Source organism: Lepidochelys kempii, chromosome 4, assembly GCF_965140285.1.
Source record: "Lepidochelys kempii isolate rLepKem1 chromosome 4, rLepKem1.hap1, whole genome shotgun sequence".
NCBI lineage: Eukaryota > Metazoa > Chordata > Testudines > Cheloniidae > Lepidochelys > Lepidochelys kempii.
This window is the reverse complement of record NC_136383.1, coordinates 78,949,930-78,977,471: the sequence shown is the minus strand read 5'-3', so window position 1 is coordinate 78,977,471 and position 27,542 is coordinate 78,949,930. Positions and strand designations below refer to the sequence as shown.

Genomic DNA, 27,542 nt, shown 5'->3' with positions numbered 1-27,542 from the left:
CTGCTCAGGGGACAGTTCAAATCATTCAGCACCAGTTCAGACACATATATAGCTGATATCCATTGTCAGCAGTGGGTAGATTTCTGAGCGCTGACAAGACTCCAGACACCAAACCGCTCCAGCCTGCCCAACTTTTTGAAACAGAGCCATTTCTAACAATGATTATCAGCAAAAGGCTTTCCCTCAACTAATATTGAAAGAAGGTAAAGCACTAGTGTAGACAAGACAAAAGCAATTTTCTATACCATTTCAGAGGGTGTTTAGCATGGTCTATACTCGAAACATTTTGCAAAAATTCCCCTTCATTGCTAACACAGTTTTAGTGCCATTAGTGTTAGCAGCATTGGGAATCCTAATATAGACATGCCACCAGCTGTCACTGACTTTTTAAGTCCAGTGTCATCTAACATAGCTGTTCACAGCAAGTTTAATCAACATAATGTTCAATACCCTGAGAGCTCACCTATGCTACAGGTGGGATTTTCAAAGGGGCCTAAAAGAGTTTAGTTCCTAAATTCCACTGACTTTCAAACTTAACCCCCTTTGAAAAGACCCAGCTGAAATCTTGATCTTGAAATCCTCTGCAAAACAGAATTTCTCGTCTCAGCCCTATTCCATACAATCCACTGATTTTTATGAGACATATGTTTCAATACATATCTTAAGAAGATAATCTAACATCACACTATTTCTTGTGTGAGAAGGACGGTCTTACCATTTTAATTCTAAACTTCCATTCTATGTACATACGATTTGTGGTTTCCCAGTTGTTGCTGTATTTCATATCCTCATCATTTGAAGGTTCCTGTCCCATCAACTTTCTTTGTGAACTGAATATTCTATTCATTTGTATAGGTTTAAAAACATGTATGCAAGTAATAGAATAGCAAGCCTATGATAATATCAGATCAACCTAAATAGCTTTCTATTGTTTCTCTCCTCATTAATTTCCGAATTCCTAGCTTTATAAGGTTCATTTATTTCTCTACCAATAGCAGAAGTTATTCTAAATATGTTTGACAAATATATTTCTACCATAGCTGCAGCTACAGATCTTTAATAAAAACAGTGGAAATATCTAACAAATATTCTTTTAATTTTTGTAAAGTCATTTACCCTGCATGCGCATTTGTGTGGAAAATGTTTAAATTGCTCCATTAGAAAAACCCTACAGTCCTAAGGGAGCTTTTAGAGTTATATACAAAACAGTTTCACAGAGATAGAGGGCATTAAGCATTTCATGCATGCACGGGGAAAAAAAAAAAAGCTTGAAGAAATGTTCCAAAAAGAAAGCAGGAATATTTTAAGTCTGAGACAAAGATCTCATATAACAGACACAATGAAAACAAACTGAGAAGAAATTAAAGGAAACACGAGATAAACTACAGAACAGATTATTTCTAAAGCCTTAGTCAATATCTAATATACACGATTGTCATATGAATTTTTTTTTCTAATCTAAAACAAGATTAACCTTAAAAAAGTAACAAACCACACAACTCTTGCAGTTCTGCATTGAACAGGTTTGTCCAACCTTCAGAAAAGTTGATAATATCATTAAACTGGGCATTTCACAAAAGTTGTCCACACTTGATTTGAAAATACTCTTTCTACAGGCCAGCAAAATATGAAAAGTATGAAACTAGTAAAAGTAAATCCATAACAAGCTGAACATTTCTGTCATGAAAGAGAATAGGTTGCCCATTAAAAGTCATTGAGGTAGTCACTCAGGGCAAAACTCTCGGTAGAAAAGAGTGAATGCTATTCAGATAACCACCATGAATGTCATTAGGGCACTGCGGCACAACACTGGGCCTTCAGGTGTAAGTACGTGTCCCAGTGCTCCTGGTATGGCCCTTGGGCCTTTTAAAACTGGGCGCTGTAGTTGTTGGTCACATGCCTGCTCACAGTCATGTGTATAGGAACTTCCTGCCTCTTAGGCAGGGATGCAGACAGTAGAGATGCAAGGTTACACAGACCAGGGGAACGGGTGGGGTGGGGGTCTCCACATCTGCCACCTGAAAGGGATGCAATTTCAAGGAGCAGGAGCCAGCTGGGAAAGAAGCCTCAACTGGGGAGAACTGTGAAGTCCTGGAAAAAGGGCTGTGAGAATGGTGAAGCCCAGGAGACAAAGGCTAAGACAAGACTTTTGGGGTCTTGAGGCTGTGGAAGACTGTAGAGTGAACAGGGTTTTCCTGGTTCCAAACGCAGTGGCTTGGGATTGGAAGAGGGCTCTGTGTTAAACACAGTGAGTGATCAGAAAGAGTCTCTAGGGTCCCTGGAGAGAAGCAAAGGCAAAAAGATATCTGGTTTTTGGGACAAGGGCTGGCATGCCTTACGTGGGATTTCTGCTGAAGAGGGCTGACTGTACACTGTTTATTCTTGCTGCTGTTCATGGAATCAGGAAGGGTGTAACTTTCTGCAAAGAAACAAGTTACACTAAGAAAACATCATAACTGTTTCACTCATTTCTAATCCAAATGAAAAACACCCTGCAAAGACCTGAATTTTGGCTACCCTAGCAATAGATTAATAGATTCCAAAGCCAGAAGGGACGATTGTGATCATCTAGTCTGAACTCCAGTATAAGACAGGCCATAGAATTTCCCCAAAAAATAATTCCTAGAGCATATATTTTAGAAAAACATCCAAACTTGATTTTAAAATTGTCAGTGATGAAACATCCACCAAGACCCTTGGTAAATTGTTCCAAGGATTAATTACTCTCACCATTAAAAATTTACATATTATTTCCAGTCTGAATTTGTCAAGCTTCAACTTCCAACCATTGGATTGTGTTATTCCTTCCTCTACTGCACTGAAGATTCCATTATTAAATATTTGTTCCCCACATAGGTACTTATAGACTGTAAAAAAGCCACCCCATAATCTTAATCCATAATCTTCTCTTTGTTAAACTAAATAGATTGAGTCTATCATTACAAGGCATGTTTTCTAATCCTTTAACTATTCTCACAGTTCTTCTCTGAACCTCTCCAATGCATAAACATCCTTCTTGAATTGTGGACACCAGAACTGGACACAGTATTCCAGGAGAGGCCACACCTCTGCCAAATACACAGATAACAACCTCTGTGTTCCTATTCGAGAGTTCCTGGTTTATGCATCTCAGGATCGCTTTAGCTGTTTTGGACGTAGCATCACACTAGGACACACTTGAATCATTTAGCTGGGGATTGGTCCTGCTTTGAGCAGGGGTTTGGACTAGATGACCTCCTGAAGTCCCTTCCAATCCTGATAATTTATGATTCTATGACAGAGGTGAGCAAACTTTTTGGCCCGAGGGCCACATCTGGGTGGGGAAATTGTATGCAGGGCCATGAATGTACGGCTGGGGTAGGGGGTTGGGGTGGAGGAGGGAGTGCGGGATGTGGGAGGGGCTGCGGTGTGCAGGAAGGGGCTCAGAGTAAGGGGTTGGTGCAGAGGAGGGGTGCGGAGTGTACGAGGGGGCTCAGGGAAAGGGGTTGGTGCGCAGAGTGTGGGAGGGGGCTCAGGGCAGTGGTGCAGCAGACGGCTCAGGGGAGGGGGTTGGGGTGCAGGAGGGGTGTGACAGGGGATTCAGGGCAGGGAGCTGGCGTGTGGGATGCAGGAGGGGTTCGAGCTCTGGCCCAGCACCGCTTACCAGGAGCGGCTCCGGGGTGGCAGCGGCACGCAGCAGGGTCAGGGCAGGCTCCCTGCCTGCCTGCCCTGGCCCCGCGCTGCTCCGGGAAGCGGCCAGCTCCACATCCCTGAGCCCCGGAGGGGAAAGGGGTGGGCAGAGGGCTCCATGCACTGCTCTTGCCTGTGGGTACCTCCCCCGAAGCTCCCATTGGCCGCGGTTCAAAGACATTAACTTAGTTTGACAGAATCTATTTGCCATTAATCCATCTTGATTTGTATTAATAACACTGCCCTCCTTTAATTCTTTATTAATCAAGTCCTGTATCAGCCACTCCATTATTTTTCCCAGGATCGATGTGAGGCTGATAAGCTTATAATTACCCGGGTTGTCCTATTTACCCTTTTTAGAAAATTTGGCACAACATTAGCTTTCTTCCAGTCTTCTAGAACTTACATAATGCACCTAGACTTATTGAAAAATCAAGCAATTTCCTCATCCAGCTCTTCCAAAACCTCTGGCTGCAAAGTTATCTAGACCTGCTGATTTAAAAATGTCTATTTTTAGTAGCAACTTCCAAATATATAAATGGAAGAGTAAAGATAATTCTACCATTTTCATCTAGCAATGGCCCAACACCATTGTCAGGATTCTTTATGTTCCTAACTTATTTTTAAAGACTCCTCCTTATTGTCCTGACCTCTACTGGCCATAGATTTCTCCTTGTGTCCCTTGGCTTCCCTTATCAATTATCCTAACTTCTGAGTTATATTCATTACTATCAACTTTCCCTTTTTTCTTTTTAAAATTTTTTTTTCAGCTGACTTACTTTCCCCTCTAAACCACGTTGATTTCTTAAACAAGCACAGCCTTCCTTCCTCAGTTGTGGGATTGTGAATTTTGGGGCATGTAGTAAAGTGTTCTTAAATTATCCCAATTATTATTCACACATTCTTTTCATTAAATTCTTCCTCCCAGCTGATTTGGCTCAGAATTGTTTTTAGCTTTGTGAAATGGGCCCTATTAAAGCATCAAGTATATATGGTATTAGGGTGGACTTTATTCCGCTTGCACATTATATATGCGATCAAGTCATGATCACTTGTACCTAAAATACCATTAACTTTTAGTTGTGTGATCAGTTCCTCTTTATCTGATAGGACAAGGAAGGTCTAATTTAGAATTCCCCTGTGCTGGCTGTAACACTTGTTGAGTTAGGAAATTGTGATCTATAATGTTTAGAATGCTACTTTAAAGATTTGGCATGCCAATTGGAACTGAAAGAATCTATGTGGACGTTCAACCCAACTGGATCTTTATGAACTCAAAAAAATGATGTTTTTGGTGTAAATGCATGCATAAAAAGAGTACCTGTTTTAAATAAGCACCAGGAAAGGCAGGAGCTGCTTGGCTGACAAATTCTTGATTTGCAGACATCATATTTGGTGTAAATTTTGGTGCACCTCTCTCACTTTTCATCCATCTTTGTCATTTATGACAAAGTTCTTCTGGTCAAGGACTTGGATTACCTTGCACATCTGCCCCCGACATGGCACATTCAGATGCTATTAATGTATAAGAAAAAGAAATTCTGCAGGGCGCTTCCCGCCTCCCATGAGGTGGTGAGTGTACTCCACTCCTGCTGATTTCCCTAGGTGTTAATGGTGAATGACAATTCATAAGGTGTAGTCAACATATTGCAGGATCAGGTCCAAAGGCTGCCTATCTAGTAACAATACAGGTCAAGACTCATGAGGCAACTACACTAAACACTGCTCGGGTGGCGAAACACAGGGACTTTTGGCCTGAAGCCTCAATCTATGTGGGATCTAATTAAACCTCACATCATATAATGTGTTGCTGCTTCTCCAGTTACCACAGAACTACAGCAATCCATGAGGCTTCTATGGAGTTAAAAAGACCATATGACGAGACCTTTCCAAATAGCATAGAGTGCCACAAGCAACTGTCCTCAGGAATGCTCTCTCTAGTCTTTGGATCAAATGTTGTGCTCCTTTACTTGTACAATTCCACTAAATTTCATAAGACTGCATGGGTACAAGTCAGCACTGAATGTGGCCCTGAGGTTTGCCAAAATGAACGGCCAACTGTTTAGATACACTGACTTCCTCCATTTGCTGATGTTACTAGCCTGGTTCTCTGACAAGAGGCAAAATGTTGACCAAAAACAACAACGTGACTCACACCAGATATAAAAAAACAGTTAAATATGTTTGAACAATGCATTTAAAACCCACATCCCATTTGCTTTCCTATTCAACTAAACTTCACAAACAAGTTCAAAATGTAAGTAGGTGAAACTTACAAAGGTGGCGAGAGCTTGCCAGTTCTCAGGAGATAATGAATCAAAAAGTTAACTTTGCTTTCAAGAGGATTCTGGATTGTTGCTTTAGTGAGTCGGCTTTCAGTCTCACTCTGTCCCAATCCTGGCACACACTGCCACAGAACACACACGGAGATCAGAAAGACTTCACTTAAGATTCAGAAAAGGAGATGAAAAGTAAGGATGATTAGCAGTGTTTTCTATCAAGAAGAAATGGGGGAGGGGGAACAGGCATGAGAAGAGGCCAAGAATACAACACAGGGAAAAAAAGAGAGTAGATGATATAATGAGAAAGGGAAAATATTGTTCCAAAATGAGATGGGAAGATGGAGAAGAGAGATCTAAAGGGTTATGGGAAAAAAAGGAATGCGAAGTGGCAGCTTTTGAAATTCTAAGAGAAAAGCAGTTAAGAATATTAGGGAAATAGAAAAGGTAAAAACAGGAAAAAAATTAAGCTAGAGGAAGAAAAGGGAAAAGAAGAATTAAAGAAGGAAGTAAGGGATTCATGCATGATTTTCTTTTAAAAAATACTTAACAACTGCACAATTGACCCCTATGCTTTTCTTTGTGGTTGAAGGTAGAGGCCCTGCAGTAGGAGGAAGTGGAAATGTCTCTCCCACAGGAAGTTGGAACAGCTGGGAAATAGGGGGAACCTAACAAACAAACAAAATAATTGTCCATTTACTTACATGCATCTTCAAATTTAGGAAAGTGAAATAATTGTTTTACATCTGCACTTGAATGCACCCCTGGAGCAGTGGCAGGATTGCACTCACCAGAAGCTCCTGTTGGACTTCTCCCAGTGCAGCCTTCCAGGGCTTGCCAGCATGCAGCAGGACCTGAGCCATGGTCTCACCTGCCTACACCCATCTTACCTGTGGGTATAGAACACTAATGCCTGCACTAGCCAGTTCCCATTGTGCTCAGGTGGTGCAAATAGCCAAATTATAGCTGCTCCCTGCCTGGGACCACCTGGAGGAAGGGGGAGAAAGAGAATCTTCTTGTACTTGCAGTGTAACTCCCTGTGCAGAAATACTCCATGTGCACGCACGCAGGACTTCCTCCCAGCTAGTGCAATCTATGCTTGTTCAGCCTTTATTTGTCCATATTCTTCTAGGACAGACTCCTGTTTAGTGTGGGTACTGGGTAGATTAATACTAAGCCATTAGAGAGGGGAAAGCTGACCTAATGCTAAAAACATGCAGAGTTTTCTCGCAACGAACAGGACAATACATTCCAGATTTTATTATTTTTTTAAACCATTTCTCCATTTCTCTTAGTCAGGACAAAGATTTAATACTGAGACATAAGCATCTTTCCTTGCACATTTTTTCTTTTAATATTTCTTTTTCTCGGAGAACAAAATGGTTTGAATTGTATCTGAGTCTGTGGGTAGGTCTACACTGCAATTGGAGGTGTGACTGCAGCATACCTGATCTGGCTTTTATCCAACTAGTATGTGAGCATCAAGTGTAGAGAAGCCACTGCAGCACAGACTTGAGCAAGGGCTAGCAGCCCAGCTAGGGTCCCAGGCGGGTTTGTACAGCCCAGGCTGCTATTGTTTCACAGCTATCAATACCCTCACTAGTTAGCTTAAAGCTAGCGCAGATTTGTCTACAGTGCTGCAATGACAGTTCTGACAGCAGTGCAGACATAAGGGGGGAGGGCGAGGAATTTTAGTTAACGGCCCAGAGAAGTGTCTCACAAGAAAGGAAAAGGAGTACTTGTGGCACCTTAGAGACTAACCAATTTATTTGAGCATGAGCTTTCGTGAGCTACAGCCAATGGTAATGGCCCTTTTGCAAACAAGGGAGAGAAGTTTCAAGTCTCAATCCTCCATTCCTGTGCACTCAAAAATTCCAAGTGAAGGTCTCTCTTTTAAATGTTATTCAGTGTTCTGGGTCTTCCTTCTCCTTTGCTGTATTATTCCACTAACAAAACGTATAAGTATTACGTATGGAAAACTGACAGGGAGGCCCCAACATCAACACCTACATGCCAACCATAGGAACAAGACTAAAAAAAAGTGATTGGTGCACAAACACAGGACTCTTTGTGCCTACCACCGGATTGCAAGTCCAGTTACTCCAGAGTCAGAATAAGGAAATTTTCTTAAAGAAATCAAGGAAAATTTAAAAAATGAGGGGATAAATTAAAAAAAAAATACTCCAACTTCACTGAACAGAGAAATCAAATTGCTGTCTACTATAGTGACTAACACGGACCAAAATGTTAATGGAATGGAAGGGTACCTAGGAAATACCAGAGAGATGACAAAGGAAGTAATTTTGTTAAAAGAAACCAGTAAAAGAGTCTTCACTGTCCTAAATGGACTAAACCAGGGGTTCTCAAACTGGGGATCGGGACCCCTTCGGGGGTCACGAGGTTATTACATGGGGGTCGCAAGCTGTCAGCCTCCACCCCAAACCCCGCTTTGCCTCCAGCATTTATAATGGTGTTAAATATACAAACAAGTGTTTTTAATTTATGGGGGGTGTCACACTCAGAGGCTTGCTGTGTGAAAGGGGTCACTAGCACAAAAGTTTGAGAACCACTGGACTAGACACGTTCTAGGCTTCCCCCACTTGGAGCACTAGGACTCATGCATCTCCTCCTCCCCCACCCCCCGCACAACTTTCTGAGCCATGTGGGCTTGGGGAAGAAAGAAATTCCAGGGAGGAGCCAGCCCCAGAGAAACTCTAATTATCAGAAGCAATAGCAAGGTACCTCCGCAAGGACCATCAGACACTGATAATGTCATAAAACTGCTCTCTACAGTTTTCTCTCAGGACTGTTTACTCCAACCTTCACCTACCCCCGTCTTATACCTCTCCACCTAAACCTCACTCCACCTGCCATTCATGCTCCCCTCCTTATTCTCCCTTCTCCTATTGTCCCTTCCTTTGCCTTTCCAATTAGATAATCCCCTCCTAATAAAACCCACCCAAGGCATTTTTAAAAAGAAATGTCAACCCTCACCCTGTTCGCTCTGCTTGTATGTTGGATCCCTTTCCCCTACCCTTTGTCTATCTTGTCTGTTGAGACTGCAAGCTCTTCAGAGCAGGGATTGTCTATTATTTTGTGTGCCGAGCACAATGGCATGCTGATCTTGGTTGGACACCTAGGCACTACCGAAATACAATCGATCAATCTCTGCTCCACACCAGGCCTGCTTAGCTCAAGTGGAACCCTTCAGCTTATGGAGCCAAGGTTTAAACTCCTGTTCATGGCCAATGAAGGGTCCATGTCTTTGGAACTCACTCTACCAGAGGTCAGGCTGAGTTCACATCTCACCATCTCTAGATAAAATTGCAAGATTGGAGATCTTTGTTTGCAGAGGAGCCGTGGCCGGTGCCAGGAACCCAGAGTGGAGGCTGCTTGGCCCCTCAAGCAGCGACCAGCTCCAGGATGGGTGAAGGGGCAGCATGGGCCTGAGTTACAGCCTGGGTGGACAGATTCCTGCTGGGAGGAGCAGGGGCCTGTTTGCCTGGTTTGTCCTCTGCCCCAGGTCCATGAACTTCTGCCCCAGGGCCAGAGAGAGGACTGCCCGGGACAGCAGGGAGAAGGGACAGGCGAGTGTCACAGACTCTGCCAAGAAGAGCAGCCCCTGCTGCAGGGTCGGTGTGACTCAGTCAGGGAGAGGCAAGGCTCAAGAAGCTGGAGCCAGGTGCTAGAGCCCAGCTCCACTTCAGAGCTTGGAGTCCAGGCTGAGCCCCAAAAGTGAGTGGATAGTTGCAGCTGGGGCTGGGTATATCTGGCCGGGTTCAGAGCAGGGGCTCTGGTGTGAGAGGAATAGCTGGAGCTGGGACAATGAGGCTGTTTGTGTTGGGAAGGGGCGTGCAACTGGAACTTTGGAGTGTGTGGGGGGATTCAGAGCTGGGGTTTTGGATGGACATTTGGTTTGCGAGATCCATGTTCAGATTCGACATCTTGGGTATATTTGGTGTTGGAGCTGGGGAAGTTGAAGGAATGTCTGAAGTTGGTTGCTTGGGATGTGAGTAGGGCTAAGATATGTTTGAATCTGGGGGGCTGGATCTGGGCTGCACCTGTCGCTTCTCCCTGGAGTCCTGTGTTTTCTCTGGACGATCCGGTCCCCCTTTCACCATGTAGCTGTATTTGGCACTGGTGTGATCGCTACTGGAATACTGTTCTGGTGCCCACAATTCAGGAAGGATGTTGATACATTGGAGAGAGTTCAGAGAAGAGCCATTAGAACAATGAAAGGATTAAAAATATGCCTTATAGTGAAAGACTCAAGAAGATCATTTAGATTAACAAAGAGAAAGTTTAGGGGTGACATGATTACAGTCTATAAGTGCCCACATGGGGAACAAACATTTAATAACGGGCTCTTCAATCTGGCACAGAAAGGTATAACATGATCCAATGGCTGGACGTTGAAGCTAGACAAATTCAGACTGGAAATAAGGCATAAATACTTAATGGTGAGAGTAATTAAATATTGGAGGAGCTTACACCAAGGGTTGCAGTGGATTCTCCATCACTCACTATTTTAAAAACAATATTGGATGTTTTTCTAAAAGATCTGCTCTAGGGATTTTTTTGGGGAAATTCTAAGGCCTATGTTATTTGGGAGGTCAGACTAGATGACCACAATGGTCCCTCCTGGCCTTGGAATTTATGAATATATTACTTGAAAAGAAATAATTCATGAAAATAATAAATAAGAGGGATTTTTTTAAATGACAGAATGATAGTTACTAGAGAAATGAGCTGCTTCAGGCCTGTGTCAGCTTGTGTTGGTGCCTGCTGGACCAGAGGACCCAGACCCAATATGTTTCATAGTAAAGTTGCCAAGAGAAATACGGCGACTATATATAGTACCAATAAAGTAGTTGCAGTATATTTACGGGAACACCAGAAGGTTTTTTCTATAGGGTGCAATAAGAAGATAGAGATAACCTAGCTTCAAAGAACACAACATACTTATTTTCCTGATTTTGAGCACCCTCACAGAGGTTCAAAACAAAGAAAGGTTTTACCAATCAAAATGTGTAAATCTTATTTACATATCCACCCAAAGTTCAAATTGTTTAGAAAACTAGCTCCTATGTTTTCTGGGACACTGCCTCAGCCAAACATCTACTAAAAAAAAGTGTGAGAGAAAAATGAAGTGGCTGACTCAGTCTTTGAAGAATTCAATACTAGCACTGGGAAAAATAGTGTGAAAGCAATTGCGGGCATTCATGCAAATAAAAATGCAAATTTTCTTTTATAATATTCACATCACACTTTATTAGATTTCTGAGAAAATGAGTGACTAGATTTTCGTCACAAAAATGTTTGCAGAAAGAGAAAATGTAGTGAATGCTTATGCAAATATTCATAATTGAAGGGCTCACAGGGCCATCATGAAAGGTTTCGTGCATTTGGGAGTAGGGTTGCCATACACCCCGGTTTTGCAGGAAGTCTCCCGGAATCATGCCTTATCTCCCAGAGGCTACTGAAGCCAAACCAGGAGATTTTAGGTGCTGAATGGCCAACAGCGCAGTGGGGCTAAGGCAGGCTCCCTGCCTGCCCTGGCTCTGCGCCACTCTCAAAAGCGGCTGGCATGTCCCTGAGGCCTACGGGGGGGGGGGTAAGAGCCGACTCCGCAGCTCCTATTGGCTGGGAACTGAGTCCAATGGGAGTTCTGAGGGCAGCGTTTGCACCCCCTCCTGCAGCCCAATGCCCTGCTCCAGCTCCCTTCATCACCCAAACTGCCTCCCAGAACTTGCACCCCCCACTCCCACCTGCACCTCAACCCCGTGTCCCAAGATCAGCCCAGAACCCCCTCCCACACTCTGAACCCCTCAGCCCCACCTCCCAGCCCAGAGCCCACACCCGCTCCTGCACCTCAATCCCCTGCCCCAGCCCAGTGAAAGAGAGTGAGGGTGGGGGAGAGCGAGCAACAGAGGGAGGGGTGATGAGTGAGCTGGGCGGGACATCGGGGCAGGGAAAGGGGCGGGGCAAGGGTGTTTGTCTAATCACACAAACCCAGTTGGCCACCCTATTTGGGAGTCACTGGCTAGGAAGCCAAAACATTTATGGCACATAGACAGCCAAACATATCACAAAACGCAAAATAAGAGTTATGAATATTCAAAGCAAGTCATGGAGAAAATTAATGAGCAATTACAGGCTGAAATATGTCTGCAGAAGACATTCATATTTATTTACATTCATATTCAAAAAAGGTGCCTATCCAGGATCCTCTCACATAAAACTGAAATCCATGTGTAACCTAACAAGCTAGTCTACATCTAGCAGCCTCGCCATACCACAAAGCTCAAAAGAAAGACACCTAACCAACCAAAATGCTAAAATACATGAAATGATTTAGAATAAACAATTCATAAAAGTCACAAGTCTGAGAGTGGTAAATGTAGTAACACAAATAAAGAATTACATTCGTTGAATAAGTGTTCACTGGAGATAGCTGAACCAGATAGCTCCAGTCAATGTTGACTTTTTCTGTGCGGGACAGAAGGACATCACAGAGATTTTGATCTGTGCCATTTCTGACAATGGCTAACAATATCTTGCCTGAAGATCATGCTAATTATGTAGCTCCAAGTAGTTTACAGCTTTGGGTGTGATCAAGCTATATGGTGCTAAGCGATGGCATATGTGACAATAATGCTAACATGACAGCTTAGCAATACATTTCACTGTGAGATACATTATAATCAGTATAATCATTATACAGTAGTTACCTTAGTTATGCAATGAAGCGAATTGCCTTGGCTTTTTTATATGAAGGTTACAAGTCCAACATGGTATCTACATTCTTGCCCTTTTTGCTTTAATGTCTAAAGAGTTTCCCATAGGAGCAGTGACATCTGGCATCTTGGGAGATGCTCCTTTTTCTTCTCCCTGCCTGCAAATGGAGAATGGTTAATATTTATACTGGGTGAGATTCTGTGCTGAGCTTTGAAGAGGCGGCACAAAACTCACAACCCGGAAGGAGGTGGACGAAGATGGGCTTTATGCCCTTCAGCCACCTTTGCACCCTTCCAACCTCAGGCTGCTCTGCGGCTCCCAACACAATTTAGTTACCCAGCAGCCTTCCCAGGCTGCCTTATGGGCCGCAGCAGTTCTTGGAATCTCGGCCGTGCAGCATACTGAAGCCTCACTTCTACACACCCCTTCTGTCCTTGGTACTGTGGCTTATGAAGCATTCTTGGAAGGCAGCTTTAGGGCTGTTCTTCATGGTTTCTGCACTGAAGGAATCCTCCCCCAGGCAGATCTGGGGCTTTTAAAGCCCCTTGACACCACTCTGATCCCTTTGCTCAGTGTCAAGGGGCAGAGTGAGGATGAGGACCTCCCCCCTGTATTTAAAGGATAAGAAGGCATGTCTTAAGTATTAGTGGTCTTAACGGCCACACTTTGATATTTTCTATCAATGTAGTTATTTGAGTGGAGATTGCTTTAAAGTGTTGACTGTCTGGATTGGTGATCTGTCCAAAAAAGAAAGTAGTATGGACTTCAAGGACAATTTATAAAATAAGAATGGAAACAGCCAAAGGTCCAGAACTTTGGCTGCATTATTAAATGCTCCTATAATAAATAAATTAAGCAACATATTCACTAAAATGGACTATGGCCTTCAGGCCTTGGGGAGGTAAGAACACCCTCATGTTACATGTAAAAGTCGTTGTTCAGGTGTTACATTTAATTCCCCCACAACCGCATCCCACATTTTTTAACATGCAATCCTTCCTTCAGATGTGGAAATGACCCTATGTAAAGTCTTAGAGATCCAAATAGGTTTCCAGTCACAGTTTGCATTTATGTAGTAGCCATTTGCAGCAGTGACAGTATAAGGGATGGTAATACCAAGAGCAAAATATGTGGTGGACTGATTGGTAAAAGCGCAACTGTTTCCCTCCCAACGCATCTCTGCAAAGTAAGCAAGAAGGCAGTAAGGTGCCTGAAAAGGCCATGTGCAGTCTCTCTTGTGATTTGAAAACCATCTATTAAAACTTGCAGCAAAGTTGATAGGGAAACACATGTAAGACAGATACCAAAATGAGATAGACATCACATTCCTCCTATAGACACATCCCATTCTGCCAGGGAGTGAACAGACAAGACAATTTTGCTCCTGTCTGGTACGTCAGCTGCCCTTGTTCCATCTCATAGCTGGTGATTAATTACTCTTCAGTAAAGCAACTCATCCAAGACCAGTCTTAGAAACAGAAAAACACTGAAGGAATCTTACACCTCGCTGGGAAGTTTTGCCCTACCTGTGAAACTGAAAGTAATGCAACAAACAAATCAAGTGGAAACGTAAGGCAACATTTCTGATTACTGAAAGTTTGTGCAGGTATCTAAGGACTTGCAGCAGAGGAAAGAAAAAAACAATTATGCTGGTTATATGAACTATTTAAACAGCACTGAGTACACTTTTTGCACCATGAAAATAATACAATAAAAGTAATTCTGATGGAAATTAAACTTCTTTTGAAATCAAATACACAAACGAACCTGTTTTATGAGCAACATGGTATTCTGTGACACAGTGTTTTGCTATCCACACTTAGTCCTAGCTTTATTTCAATACAGTATGAACTGGCCCCTCTACTGTTCTGTTACAGCAGAACCTCAGAGCGATGAACCCCTCAGGAATGTAGGTTATTCATAATTCTGAAATGTTTGTAACTCTGAACAAAACATTATTGTTGTCCTTTCAAAAGTTTACAACTGAACATTGACTTAATACAGCTTTGAAACTTTACTATGCAGAAGAAAAATGCTGCTTTTAATCATCGTAATTTAAATGAAAGAAGCAAAGAAACATTTTCTTATCTTGTCAATTTTTTTTTTAAACTTTCCCTTTATTTTTTTTAGTAGTATACATTTCACACAGTACTGTTCCGGGGAGGGAGAGAGAGTGAGTGTGAGTGTGTGTCCCCTGCTGCCTGATTGCACACTTCCAGTTCCAAATGAGGTGAGTCGTTGACCGGTCAGTGTTCATAACTCTGAGGTTCTACTGCAGTTTGTTAAGTTGACAGAGTTTGTAATTCATTGAATTGCTGCCATCTCTATGTTGCTTTCTTACTTCACACTATCTGTTACAGCTTTGAATAAAAACTAGCCTTGCTGTAATTCTAATTTAGAAGACTAAATTATCCAGATAACGCCATATATGAATGCAATCACCAAACATCCCTCAGTAAGCTAAATTAAATGTACTGTCGTAATAAAATAACGAGAAGCATTCTTTCAGGCATATGCAAAGTCTGGTAATAGTTATGCTGTATGGAAAAATTTAGTACTATTTAGTAACAGTTATGGATAAGTTCAGAACTATTTCACCTCTAGATGTAAAAAATAGGATTTGGGAGCTGTTTTTCAAAAAAGCAAAATTTCCTTCTGCTTCCCTTATTCTTGATAATCAAGATTTTTTTTTCTTTGTATATTTTATTAATTGGACATAGAACAGCATACAAATAGGAGTAATAGTATTAAAGAATAAAACATCATCATCATAAGAGCCATTATTAGAATACTGAATGGTTCAGAGGGGCTGCTAATGAGATATTTCTAGATCACCTATTCAAATCTGGCCAAAGTCAGTAGTGACTAAAAACTGGGTGGGATCTATGAAGTAAGCTGGCAATTCACACCAATAAGGGGCTTTGCTGACCCCTTACTCATGGCAATACATAATTTGCACAATAGCCTTAATATGCATCAAGATTAATGCAAAAATAAAATAAAACGGAGCATGTGTGTGTACACAACATAAAAAAAACAAGTCACAATATGTCCCAAAACTAAAGGACTGGTTTGTGTTCACATTTTGACTCCAATATTTGTTAGTAATCCTGTGAACATAAGGACATGATAGTTTGTGCAAGCTAACTGAGATCAGTGAAGACAGAGCCTGGCATCCAAGTCTGGGAAATTCCGATTGTAAATATATGTAAGTTTTCAATCTAGATCGTCAGCCTAAACTTAGAGACATTTCATACAACAAATCAAGTATGATTTAGGTGGATCTCCTGCAAACACTTACATACATGCTTAACTTTACTGATGTGAGGAGTACTATTAACTTCAATGAGTTACTCACAGGAGTCAAATGAAGCACAAGTGTGTGTTGGATCAAGGCCTAAGTGTGGTCAGCTTTGTTTCTTTTTTGAAGAATATACTTAAAATTAAAATATAACAATAAGAAACCTGTTTGGCCATTCACTGTCTTTTCCAATAGATTTTTTAGAGGGGGTTAGGAGGTACCAGATGAGTATACAACACATAGTGTATTGCAAAGTGGATGATGTGAAGGACTAGCTCCTAGGAGGGGCATGGATGTGTATGGAAAATGTGGAAGATGTATAATTTAAGATGGGTTGGCCTTTAATACCACATGGCAGCATATCATTTTCATGAAGGGAGCCGAACTTTCAAAAATACGGAAAATGCTGCAGCAGACCTGGATTTTACATACTTGACAGAACCCCTTTATAACCAGCTGTGTCTGAAAATCAGGAAGATCTGAGTTATGAGTGACTATATGCTTATCCTCTGTCCTAAATCTGTGGCCAATTGACCCTTTTTGCACATTCAGGCCACGAATAAGTGACCTGATTTTAAAAAGTGTTGCGTTTCCAGCTGTTCCCATTGTATTTAGAAGCCTAAATATGGATTTAGAAGCCTGACTTTATAATCCTATTTTTGAAAATCTTTGTTTGAATAGTTTTTTTTGCTACAGTAGATAGTGATTTTCTGTTCACTGTATGCTACATATTTTAATTCAAATATTAAAAGTCTGACCACTCTCCCTAAAAAAACTGAGGAGACTCAGAACTAAAGCAAAACTATGAGCTCTGTTTCTCAAAATTGGACCTACATTTTGCAGGATAAATGGTACACAACATAAATAAAAAAATCCAGATGAACAAACAGAACATCCAACAAACTTGTATCCTAGCATGGAAGATCTGTTACCAGAAAAAGTTTCAGCCTTAACTGTGAATTGCTTTTTTTCCAGTTGACAATCTGAACTTTTTTTTTTTTTTTTTTAAACTCCCTCAGCTCCGTGACTGCCCACTGGAAAAAGTTCCCAGGATCCCTGCCTCCGACTGCTCTGCCAAACTACCTGCCCCTTGCACTCTCTAATTCCAATATCGAGCAGAAGTTAGGAGCTTTGTTATGTATCCTGCTAGTGCATTTGGGGGGGGCGGGGGGAGAAGAGACTAGGAAATTCTCAGACACACAAAAAGAAAAGAAAAGGAAAAGAAGAACTTTGGTAGGCTGGGGTGTGAAACCTAAGAAACAGAGCTGAGTTTAAACTTAAAAGAAACCAAACACTGGAAAGTATCGTCATTAAAAACTGTATTAAGAGAAGCTGAACATCCATTAAAAATACTTCCCTAATAATACTTTTCCATGTAAACAATTTCTGCAGTTGCCACAGGATGCTGTATGACTACAAACAGGAGAAGAGGTGCCTGCACAATTGTGAAGAGGAAGGGAGGCACCAATGTGACACTCTGACTATTAATATGCAGTCGATACAATGAAAAAATTTAAGAATCTCTGCTCTACTAAGCCATACAGAGGTTGCGCCAACCATGACCTTCTTTATAGCTACATGGAGTCTACAGGAAAAAAAAAACAAACTCATACTTTACTGTTGTGTCATGTATTTTGCTTTTCACACAACAAAAACAATACCAAGAACTCATATGGGCACAGCTGCGTCCAAATAACTGTGGTCATTAATGATAGACAAGCATGCCAGGCCTCACTAAATACGTACTGCTACTCTGGTTTCAGGAGGGTTCTACAACTTAGAACACAGTGAGCCAGAGAGGATTAATAAATTAACGGCCTTACTCCCATATGCTACATTTATGAACTCCAGATGATGCATTAGCCCAGTCCCAACCACCTTGCCATGGCAGAGCAGAAGACATCACTGAAGATCTGGGCTTTGTGATACGGGAGGAGCATACCCTCTCTATGCACGTGGTGCCAGAGCCCAGTCACTCTCCTCAGGGCAACGGAACTGCACCAGGACTGCTGCTGTCGGGGTGCTTTGTGGCTCCAGAGGAGGGGGAAGAATTTGCTCTCATAAATAAAATGTACATAAATAATATATGATGTGACTGTATGGTGTAAACCTCCCCCACTCCACCCCTCCCCCGCAAATTCAATATGTGGATGTCCAGATGTTGGAGAGAAAAATATACGTAAACTACAAACGTCAACACTTTGGAAACTAAATCCAACAGGCTTTGGCCTTTTGAAGACACAACACACAAAAATAGATAGTCAAAAAGTAAAAGTAATCAGAACAAAAAAAATCCCTGTAATTCTAGGAGCTGACTCTGCAGAACCTCTTGCACAGAAAAGCCACGCGCTTAATATATTTCACTCCAACTCTAACTTCCCAAAATGCAAAGCAATTTAAATGTGTAAGCCTCTTAACTTTAGCTGAAGATATGCGCATGTGATAAAACAGGTATAATTGTTCACGGTAATATCTTAGTGAAATCATTAACAAGAACATATTCTACAAATACATTAGAAGCAAGAAGATGACCAAGGAGAGGGTAGGTCCATTACTCAATGGGGGGGGGGGGGGAGGAGAAACAATAACAGGAAATGTGGAAATGGCAAAAGTGCTAAATGACTTTATTTCAGTTTTCACCAAAAAGTTTAGTAGCAATTGGACATCTAACTTAATGAATGCCAGAGAAAATGAGGTAGAATCAGAGGCAAAAATAGGGAAAGAACAAGTTAAAAATTACTTAGACAAGTTAGATGTCTTCAAGTCACCAGGGCCTGATGAAATACATCCTAGAATACTCAAGGAGTTGACTGAGAAGCTATCTGAGGCATAAACCATTATCTTCAAAAAGTCATGGAAAACGGGAGAGATTCCAGAGGACTGGAAAAGGGCAAATATAGAGCAAATCTATAAAATGGGAAATAAGGAAAAGCCAGGGAATTACAGACCAGTCAGCTTAACTTCAGTCCTGGAAAGATAATAGAGCAAATAATTAAGCAATCAATTTGCAAACACCTAGAAGATAATAAGGTGATAAGTAACAGTTAACATGGATTTGTGAAGAACAAATCATGCCAAACCAACCTAATAGCTTTCTTTGATAGGGTAACAAGCCTTGTGGATGGGGGGAAGCAGTAGATGTGGTATATCTTGACTTCAGTAAGGCTTTTAATACTGTCTTGCATGACCTTCTCATAAACAAACTAGGAAAATACAATGCAGATGGAGCTACTATAAGGTGGGTGCATAACTGGGTTGGAAAATCATTCCCAGAGAGTAATCATCAGTGGTTCACAGTCATACTGGAAGGGCATATCAAGTGGGGTCCCGCAGAGATCTGTTCTGAATCTGGTTCTGTTCAATATCTTCATCAGTGATTTAGATGATGGCATAGAAAGTACACTTATAAAGTTTGCGGACTCTACCAAACTGGGAGAGGTTGCAAGTGCTTTGGAGGATAGGATTAAAACTCAAAATGATCTGGACAAACTGGAGAAATGGTCTGAAGTAAATAAGATGAATTTCAATAAGGACACTTAGGAAGGAACAATCAGTTGCACACGTACAAAATAGGAAATGACTGCCTAGGAAAGAGTACTGCAGAAAGAGATCTGGGGGTCATAATGGATCACAAGATAAAAATGAATCAACAATGTAACACTGTTGCAAAAAAAGCAAACATTCTGGGCTGTATTAGCAGTAGTGTTATAAGCAAGACACGAGAAGTAATTCTTCAGCTCTACTCTGTGCTGATTAGGCCTCAACTGGAGTATTGTGTCCAGTTCTGGGTGCCACATTTCAGGAAACATGTGGACAAACTTGAGAAAGTCTAGAGAAGAGCAACAAAAATGATTTAAGGTCTAGAAAACACAACCTATGAGGGAAGACTGAAAAAATTGGGTTTGTTTAGTCTGGAAAAAGAGAAGACTGAAAGGGGACATGGTAAACTGTTTTCAAATACATAAAAGGTTGTTACAAGGAGAAGGGAGAAAAATTGTTTTCTTAACCTCTGAGGATAGAACAAGAAGCAATGGGCTTAAATTGCAGTAAGGGAGATTTAGGTTGGACATTAGGAAAAACTTCCTAACTGTCAGGATGGTTAAGCACTGGAACAGATTATCTAGGAAGGTTGTGGAATCTCCATCACTGGAAATTTTTAAAAGCAGGTTAGACAAACACCTGTCAGGGATGCTCTAGATAATACTCAGTCCTGCCATGAGTGCAGGGGACTGGACTAGATGACCTCTCGAGGTCCCTTCCAGTCCTATGATTCTATGATTAATGATTTAATGTAACCATTTGCTAACACTGCACTTTAAATTCTCCATTTCAGAGTTGTATAATTTCTACTGAAAGTTCCAACATTTAGACATTTGCTTTCTTTGTGGTACATTCCTTGAATATTTAAACACTCAGGATTATCACTGGTGCTGAATTAAACAAGTTATCCTAACACCTAAAGTATTGACTAGGCAGTTGACTTCTCCATGGAGATCACTTCCAAGGGGTTGTTATGGGTTATACAGGTTATCCCCTTTCACCACTGAAGAAGTGGGGAAAAAAATCTTAAAGAAATGTTCTCTCACAGTTTTTCTGTTGGGATTAATACAACAAACTTTTTATTTGTAATTCTGAAGCTTTGCTTACTATAGTACAGTAGTTTTACCACAATCTAATTGTTTAGTAAGTTAAATACCCTAAAGTTAAGTCTTTTAGAAACCTACTTGTGACTTTTTCTTAACTTTAATAATTTCATGGGAATAATTATTAGGGAACAAATCCTGCTCAGAACAAACTCCAGCAGAACACTGGATTTAGCCCTTCATTGCCTCCAAAACTATACAGTTACTCTCATTTTACTCATACATAAATTTCTGGTTCAACCTGCCACCGCAAAAAAAAAAATCTCTATTGAAATGAACAGGGAGTTTTGTGTACAAAACCAATTGCAGGATATGGCTCATTCATAAGAGGGAATGGTTATCACTTTATGGTACCATCTACTTATTTAAGGCCAGATTCTGATTAAGTAGTACCCTACCCTGAGAGCAGTACCATTCATTTTAGTGGTACTACTCCTGGAGTATGGTACTGCTCAATGTGAGTAATGATATCAGAATCTGGCCCTTAAAATTAAGATAAAAATGAGGAATGATTCTACACATATTCCGCATTAAAAGTCTGCTGATTTCAATGTTTGCAGTTGATCTTTGATCTTTCGTGACCTTTTGACCATGATCAAGTGAACTGTGAATCTGCTCTTTGGTACTTTTTCTGGGAGGAAATATCCTGCATATGCAAAGGTGTGGACTCAATGGGCCTGATTCTCCTTTCACACGTGTAAACTGGGAGTTACTTCATTGTAATCAATGGCATTAAATTAGTACGCGAGTACATGGAGAATCAGACCCACTGATCCAATAGGTCTTTTTCAACTTTAACCTCTAATCATAGTGCCGTGATAGAAAAGCCAATATATGGAAAGAAAACATTAAAATATTCACCAATGTATTGGCACTTCTAAGGTCAGCTGCTGAATTTATGACTCATTTCACTATCTAAGATTACAGAAACTTTTAAAAAAAAGATCAGTAAAACATATGTAAGTAAGTTTATGGGTATTTGATATATTCTTAATAAGAACCAGAGCAGCAAACATTAAACTTCCAATATGTATCAGAATGACGCAGGGTATAGAATCACAATACATCTACGTTGGAGTTACTCTGTGTACTTAATTAAGTACACACTATGAAGACCGAGTTTTAAAAGTAGACAGACAGAAACAGGAACATACAGAAGTCAGCCTCCTGTGATTAATCTAAATTTTATCATGGTGGTTAACAGCATTTCTACAGGTCAAAGAAATAGTGGCTGGTTTTCAGATTTTTTGGGTTTGAATTCTTGTGTTTTCCAGTTAAGCTTACTTTTATATAAAGCGCCTTAATTTGCTGTAATTTTTTTTGTACTTTGTTTTGTACCCTGCATATGTCATGCTATTTTCACTATTTTTCCGAACATTTATTTTTTTCTTTTGCTAAGAAAATATTGCCACAACACTAACTAATTACTGACATCAATGTCTAAATAAAACACCTGGGCATGTGCACAATCCATACATCAACAGAACATATTCATGTCAATACATAAAGATTTCATTTCCACATGCAGTATTTCATACACAGATGCTCAGATACTATGGTGATGGGCACATTATAAAAAACTAGTCAACATAAAGGTGCAAGTTAAAGAGAGGCAGCCTGCACTTTTAACCTTAAAAAGGATAAAATTATAATTATATGAGTATATATACCATCTTAACCTCTGTTGTGCACTTGCATTCAGTAACACTATTCACTTCACATCACTGTTGTATATTTTATATTTCTGCATCATCATTTATAGTCAGACAGGGAAAGTCTGTTTCCATTTGACGTATGCTTGTGCAACACTAGCAAAATTCAGTCTCCTCCTCCGTTGCCGTCAAACCAAAAATGGCAACTTCAGTTCATGTATCCCATGCAGAGTTTGAGTTTTTAGGTTCATGTTTACCAAGGAGCAGTGCCGGAAAATTCTGGCCTATGGCAATTGAGGTGAATAATTACATCTCTCTAGGGACCCAATCCTGTTAAGTGCTCAGCACTGTCAGCGTGATGAAAATGGTTCCTTTGGGGGAAGAGAGAGACTCCAATCCCGCAGTCTTTCTACAGGAAATTTCCTAAAATATTAAAGGAAGTTTTGCATGAGGACTGATGAAGAACTGGAGGAGGTGGAACCTAGTAGCATCAGGACACCAAACCCGATGCCCAGTATGAATCAGGAGTTGACATTATACTTAACTACGAAATATAAGTTTATTCCAAACCTTCCCTCCAAGATGAGGCCTAGGATTCAGAAGGATCTTTTGGGGGGGGGGGGGAGGGGAAGAGGAGGAGAAAGGTGGGGGGAAGGAAATTGGCTGGATAAGGGGATAGGTGGAAAATTAAATTGGTGATTGAAATAATAAAAATGAAAATAAAACATTCCTTTGGGAATGTCACAACCTGCTGTGCAAATAGAGAATGCGTGATGATCTTCATGCTATTAATATGTATGATTAGAAGATTCTGGAACGTTATGTGAAGCATTTGGGGGGAGGGCTGATAGCAGGCTATGAGTTTAAAGTGTGTAAAGCCTCTGATCTTCTTCAGCTCTGCGTATTTTCCACATTTGTGATAAATGATCTCCAAAAGAGGCATGGGCGGCACCCAAAACAAGCAGATTCAACAAAGAGTAACACAGAGTTGCCACTCTGATTTTCACAGGATTGTGACATATTATGTAAGGCTAGCCCTTCCACTCCCTCCTAACGCACACAAGTGCCACAATTTATTTCTGGTAAGAGGAAACGTCCCTCCTTTAAAGCTATCATCATCATCACCATCACCACCACCACCACAACAGAATTCCCTATCTTGGGGTCTTGTGCTTCCACAAAGAACTCTCCTAGCTCTCAAAAGTATGGCCCTCCAAAGGATTAGTAGGTATGTCCCTCCCCACTCCCATCCATTTAACCTGCCATAAATTGAGTCCTACTTTGAACTTTCCAGTCAATCCTCCTGTGCTTCAAAACATATAATGTCATGTAATGATAAACTGTCACAACATTAACTTTCAGGGGGAATAAAAACCAATTTTTATTTTAAATTAAATATATTTAATAATACATTAAATAAACCTATTTAAAATTAAATATGAAATGATGATGCTATGTTAAGGTCAAAACTTACTATATTCTATGAAAATCATTTAAATTAAAAATTTATATACTAAAGCACAACACGTTTGCTGCCAAGTTTTAAAGAAAGTCAATCCTCTGAAGTGGTGGAAGTTACTGGCTAAGCACCTGGACCCAGAGTTTACTGGAAGCACTCAACCAGCTTTGGATAGAAGCAGACTCTTCTGTAGATGCAGAGAGAATATTTTCTTCGTTTCAGTTTATTCAACTAGTTCAGTTTAATGGCTAGTTCATTCAAAGTTGAGAAACCGCCTGGGAGTTGAAAAGGCAGGCAGCTTGTTTCCCTCTTTCAATCTATTAATGAAAATAGTGCGAGAGGATGAGATCCACTAGTTCTCAAATCTTGAAGGACATGGTGACCAGAAACAATTAGTTGAATTCACTAACTTCAGATAATACTTCCTTTGTTTAATAAATCAGTTTGTTTTAAACAAAAAACAACATTTTGATAAGAAAACAAAAGTTTAGTTTATGTATCCAGCATATTTAAGGTATTTCTATTTAAGTAATAAAAACCATTTTAAGACGATAATTTATGCATTTATAATTGACTTCCAATTTCCATCCAAATGCAGCTGGACACAACTGAGTAAAAAAAAAATTAATCATCCAGTATTAAGAAATGCATCATTCACCTTTCTTTTAACAGAAGTGCAAAAATTAAGAATCTGAATAAATGTATGTTAAGCTATATAAATGCTTAAATAAATGCATACATATATAATGTATCCCTCTTGGCTAGCAAAAAGAATTATCAAATTATACCAGCAAATGAGAACCAACCTTTCTTCAGAAAAATAACTAAAAATCACAAATGCAATACAAGATTAAAATCAATGATTTAAAAAATAAGGTTTTCTGCTTGCCTGATTTAAATTATTTGGATCACCTGTTAATTTTGATCCTCAAGACTAAATAGCAACCCTATTACCACCATCCCTTACATTAATATAATACCCAGGTTTAATGCTTCTGATCTGAAACGGGCAGATTTGAAACCAGTATATTGAGTATAAATTATAACTGAATTTAGGTGGAACATGTTCTTGAGATTCCTCAGGTACATTGCCAATAGGGAGCAGTCTGTCAATATTCAGTTGTATACAACTTTGGTTTAATACCAAGCCAAATGTAAAAACCAGCAGCCAAGGTCACTGTGTGAATTTGTGGCATTCCTTGAAAGGCATGGCCCCTCCACTCCAGGAACCAATGAATGAATTAGGATGATCCATAAAAGTGAAGTGTTTTTTTTTCTTGACTTCTTAACTAATTAATCTTCATTTGAATATTAAATCTTACTTTAAAAATTATCCCAATATAATTGAATATAAGTTACTAAACTGAAGCATTTTTCATTTTACTCTAGTACATTTCTTGAACATAAAAATGAAAATTGTTTAGGTAAAATGGTATAATTCTTAATGATTGGATATATTGTATTGTTGGGCTATATGTTACTCTGACTGTATTAATCAACATTAGAATAAAATTGCTACCCCATCTGTATATTAGATTGAAGCAGTATATTATTTCCCATACTTTGTAAAGTGTTTAGAAATCCTCAGGTGAAAGGAGCTGTGGCCTTGATGCAGATATGCCAAGTTGGCTAAATCACTTAGGCTGAAATCTACAGGTGAGTTAGGGAGGCAAAATTTCCTGGGGCCAGGATGCAAGGCTACAACGCTGCTCCCACACCATCAGTAATTCTGCCCAGGACTCTTCCCTGACTCACTCAAAACCCTCCACGCCAGCCTTATGCCGGCCCTCTCCACTAATGGTGAATGTCCCTGCCTCAGTTTCTCTATCTGTCCACTGAGTAATCTAATCGCCTTTTACGATGAGATTACTGGTTCTGTGGATGAAGGGAAAGCAGTGGATGTATTGTTTCTTGACTTTAGCAAAGCTTTTGACATGGTCTCCCACAGTATTCTTGTCAGCAAGTTAAGGAAGTATGGGCTGGATGAATATACTATAAGGTGGGTAGAAAGCTGGCTAGATTGTTGGGCTCAACGGGTAGTGATCAATGGCTCCATGTCTAGTTGGCAGCCGGTATCAAGTGGAGTGCCCCAAGGGTCGGTCCTGGGGCCGGTTTTGTTCAATATCTTCATAAGTGATCTGGAGGATGGTGTAGATTGCACTCTCAGCAAATTTGCGGATGATACTAAACTGGGAGGAGTGGTAGATACGCTGGAGGGGAGGGATAGGATACAGAAGGACCTAGACAAATTGGAGGATTGGGCCAAAAGAAATCTGATGAGGTTCAATAAGGATAAGTGCAGGGTCCTGCACTTAGGACGGAAGAATCCAATGCACCGCTACAGACTAGGGGCCGAATGGCTAGGCAGCAGTTCTGCGGAAAAGGACCTAGGGGTTACAGTGGACGAGAAGCTGGATATGAGTCAGCAGTGTGCCCTTGTTGCCAAGAAGCCCAATGGCATTTTGGGATGTATAAGTAGGGGCATAGCGAGCAGATCGAGGGACGTGATCGTTCCCCTCTATTTGACATTGGTGAGGCCTCATCTGGAGTACTGTGTCCAGTTTTGGGCCCCACACTACAAGAAGGATGTGGATAAATTGGAGGGAGTCCAGCAAAGGGCAACAAAAATGATTAGGGGTCTAGAACACATGACTTATGAGGAGAGGCTGAGGGAGCTGGGATTGTTTAGTCTGCAGAAGAGAAGAATGAGGGGGGATTTGATAGCTGCTTTCAACTACCTGAAAGGGGGTTCCAAAGAGGATGGCTCTAGACTGTTCTCAATGGTAGCAGATGACAGAACGAGGAGTAATGGTCTCAAGTTGCAGTGGGGGAGGTTTAGATTGGATATTAGGAAAAACTTTTTCACTAAGAGGGTGGTGAAACACTGGAATGCGTTACCTAGGGAGGTGGTAGAATCTCCTTCCTTAGAGGTTTTTAAGGTCAGGCTTGACAAAGCCCTGGCTGGGATGATTTAACTGGGAATTGGTCCTGCTTCGAGCAGGGGGTTGGACTAGATGACCTTCTGGGGTCCCTTCCAACCCTGATATTCTATGATTCTATGAATGACCCTCCTGATGAAGCGGCAAAGAGTCCTGTGGCACCTTATAGACCCACGGGACTCTTTGCTGCTTTTACAGATCCAGACTAAACACTGCTACCCCTCTGATACTTGCCCCTGATGAAGAGGGTTTTAGCCCACGAAAGCTTATGCCCAGATAAATTTGTTAGTGTCTAAGGTGCCACAAGTACTTCTCCAAAAGCAAGCCTTCTGAATTTGAGTGGAAAGCTACTCAGGTGTTCTGTTCCAAGCTGTATTAACACCCCTCATTAGCTTTTATTACCATCAGGAAGGACACAAGGTGCATGTGTAGAAGAGAAGGCTAAGGTATACAGGTGGGGCAACAGCAGGGGTGCAGTATGCTTCCTAGGCCTGGTCTACATTGCCACTTTACAGCACTGCAACTTTCTCACTCAGGGGTGTGAAAAAACACGCCCCTGAGTGCTGCATGTTTCAGTGCTGTAAAGTGGCAGTGTAGACCGTGCTCCCAGCGCTGGCAGGTAGTCCCCACATGGGTGTGTTTTTTTGTAAACCTGCAGCACTTTAATGTTGGTAGTGAAGACATACTCTTAGTTACAAGTCAGCCATGATTTTACTTGCTTGCTTTTCTTATCAAAGAGGAAGAAATTAGTCCTAAGAGCCCTCACACATTATTACTGAAAATGAAACCAAATACATCCAGATTTTGCAATGTATGTGATTGAATACATTTTCTTAAAATATATTTTTAAAATGATAAATAG

The 27,542-nt window shown here is 40.8% G+C and overlaps 1 protein-coding gene across 4 annotated transcripts in view; it reads right to left on the bottom strand.

The window, feature by feature from the left end:
- The window catches only part of STOX2 (storkhead box 2), a 244,525-nt gene that overhangs the window by 76,116 nt on the left and 140,867 nt on the right, over positions 1-27,542 (bottom strand). For 2 of the 4 annotated variants that reach the window (XM_078852521.1, XM_073341765.2), the window contains one exon: positions 12,680-12,843. The exons of the other annotated variants lie outside the window; for them this stretch is intronic. The gene's annotated coding sequence lies outside the window, so the exon portion shown is untranslated. The remainder of the gene's footprint in view (positions 1-12,679; positions 12,844-27,542) is intronic. 4 annotated transcript variants of the gene reach the window in all.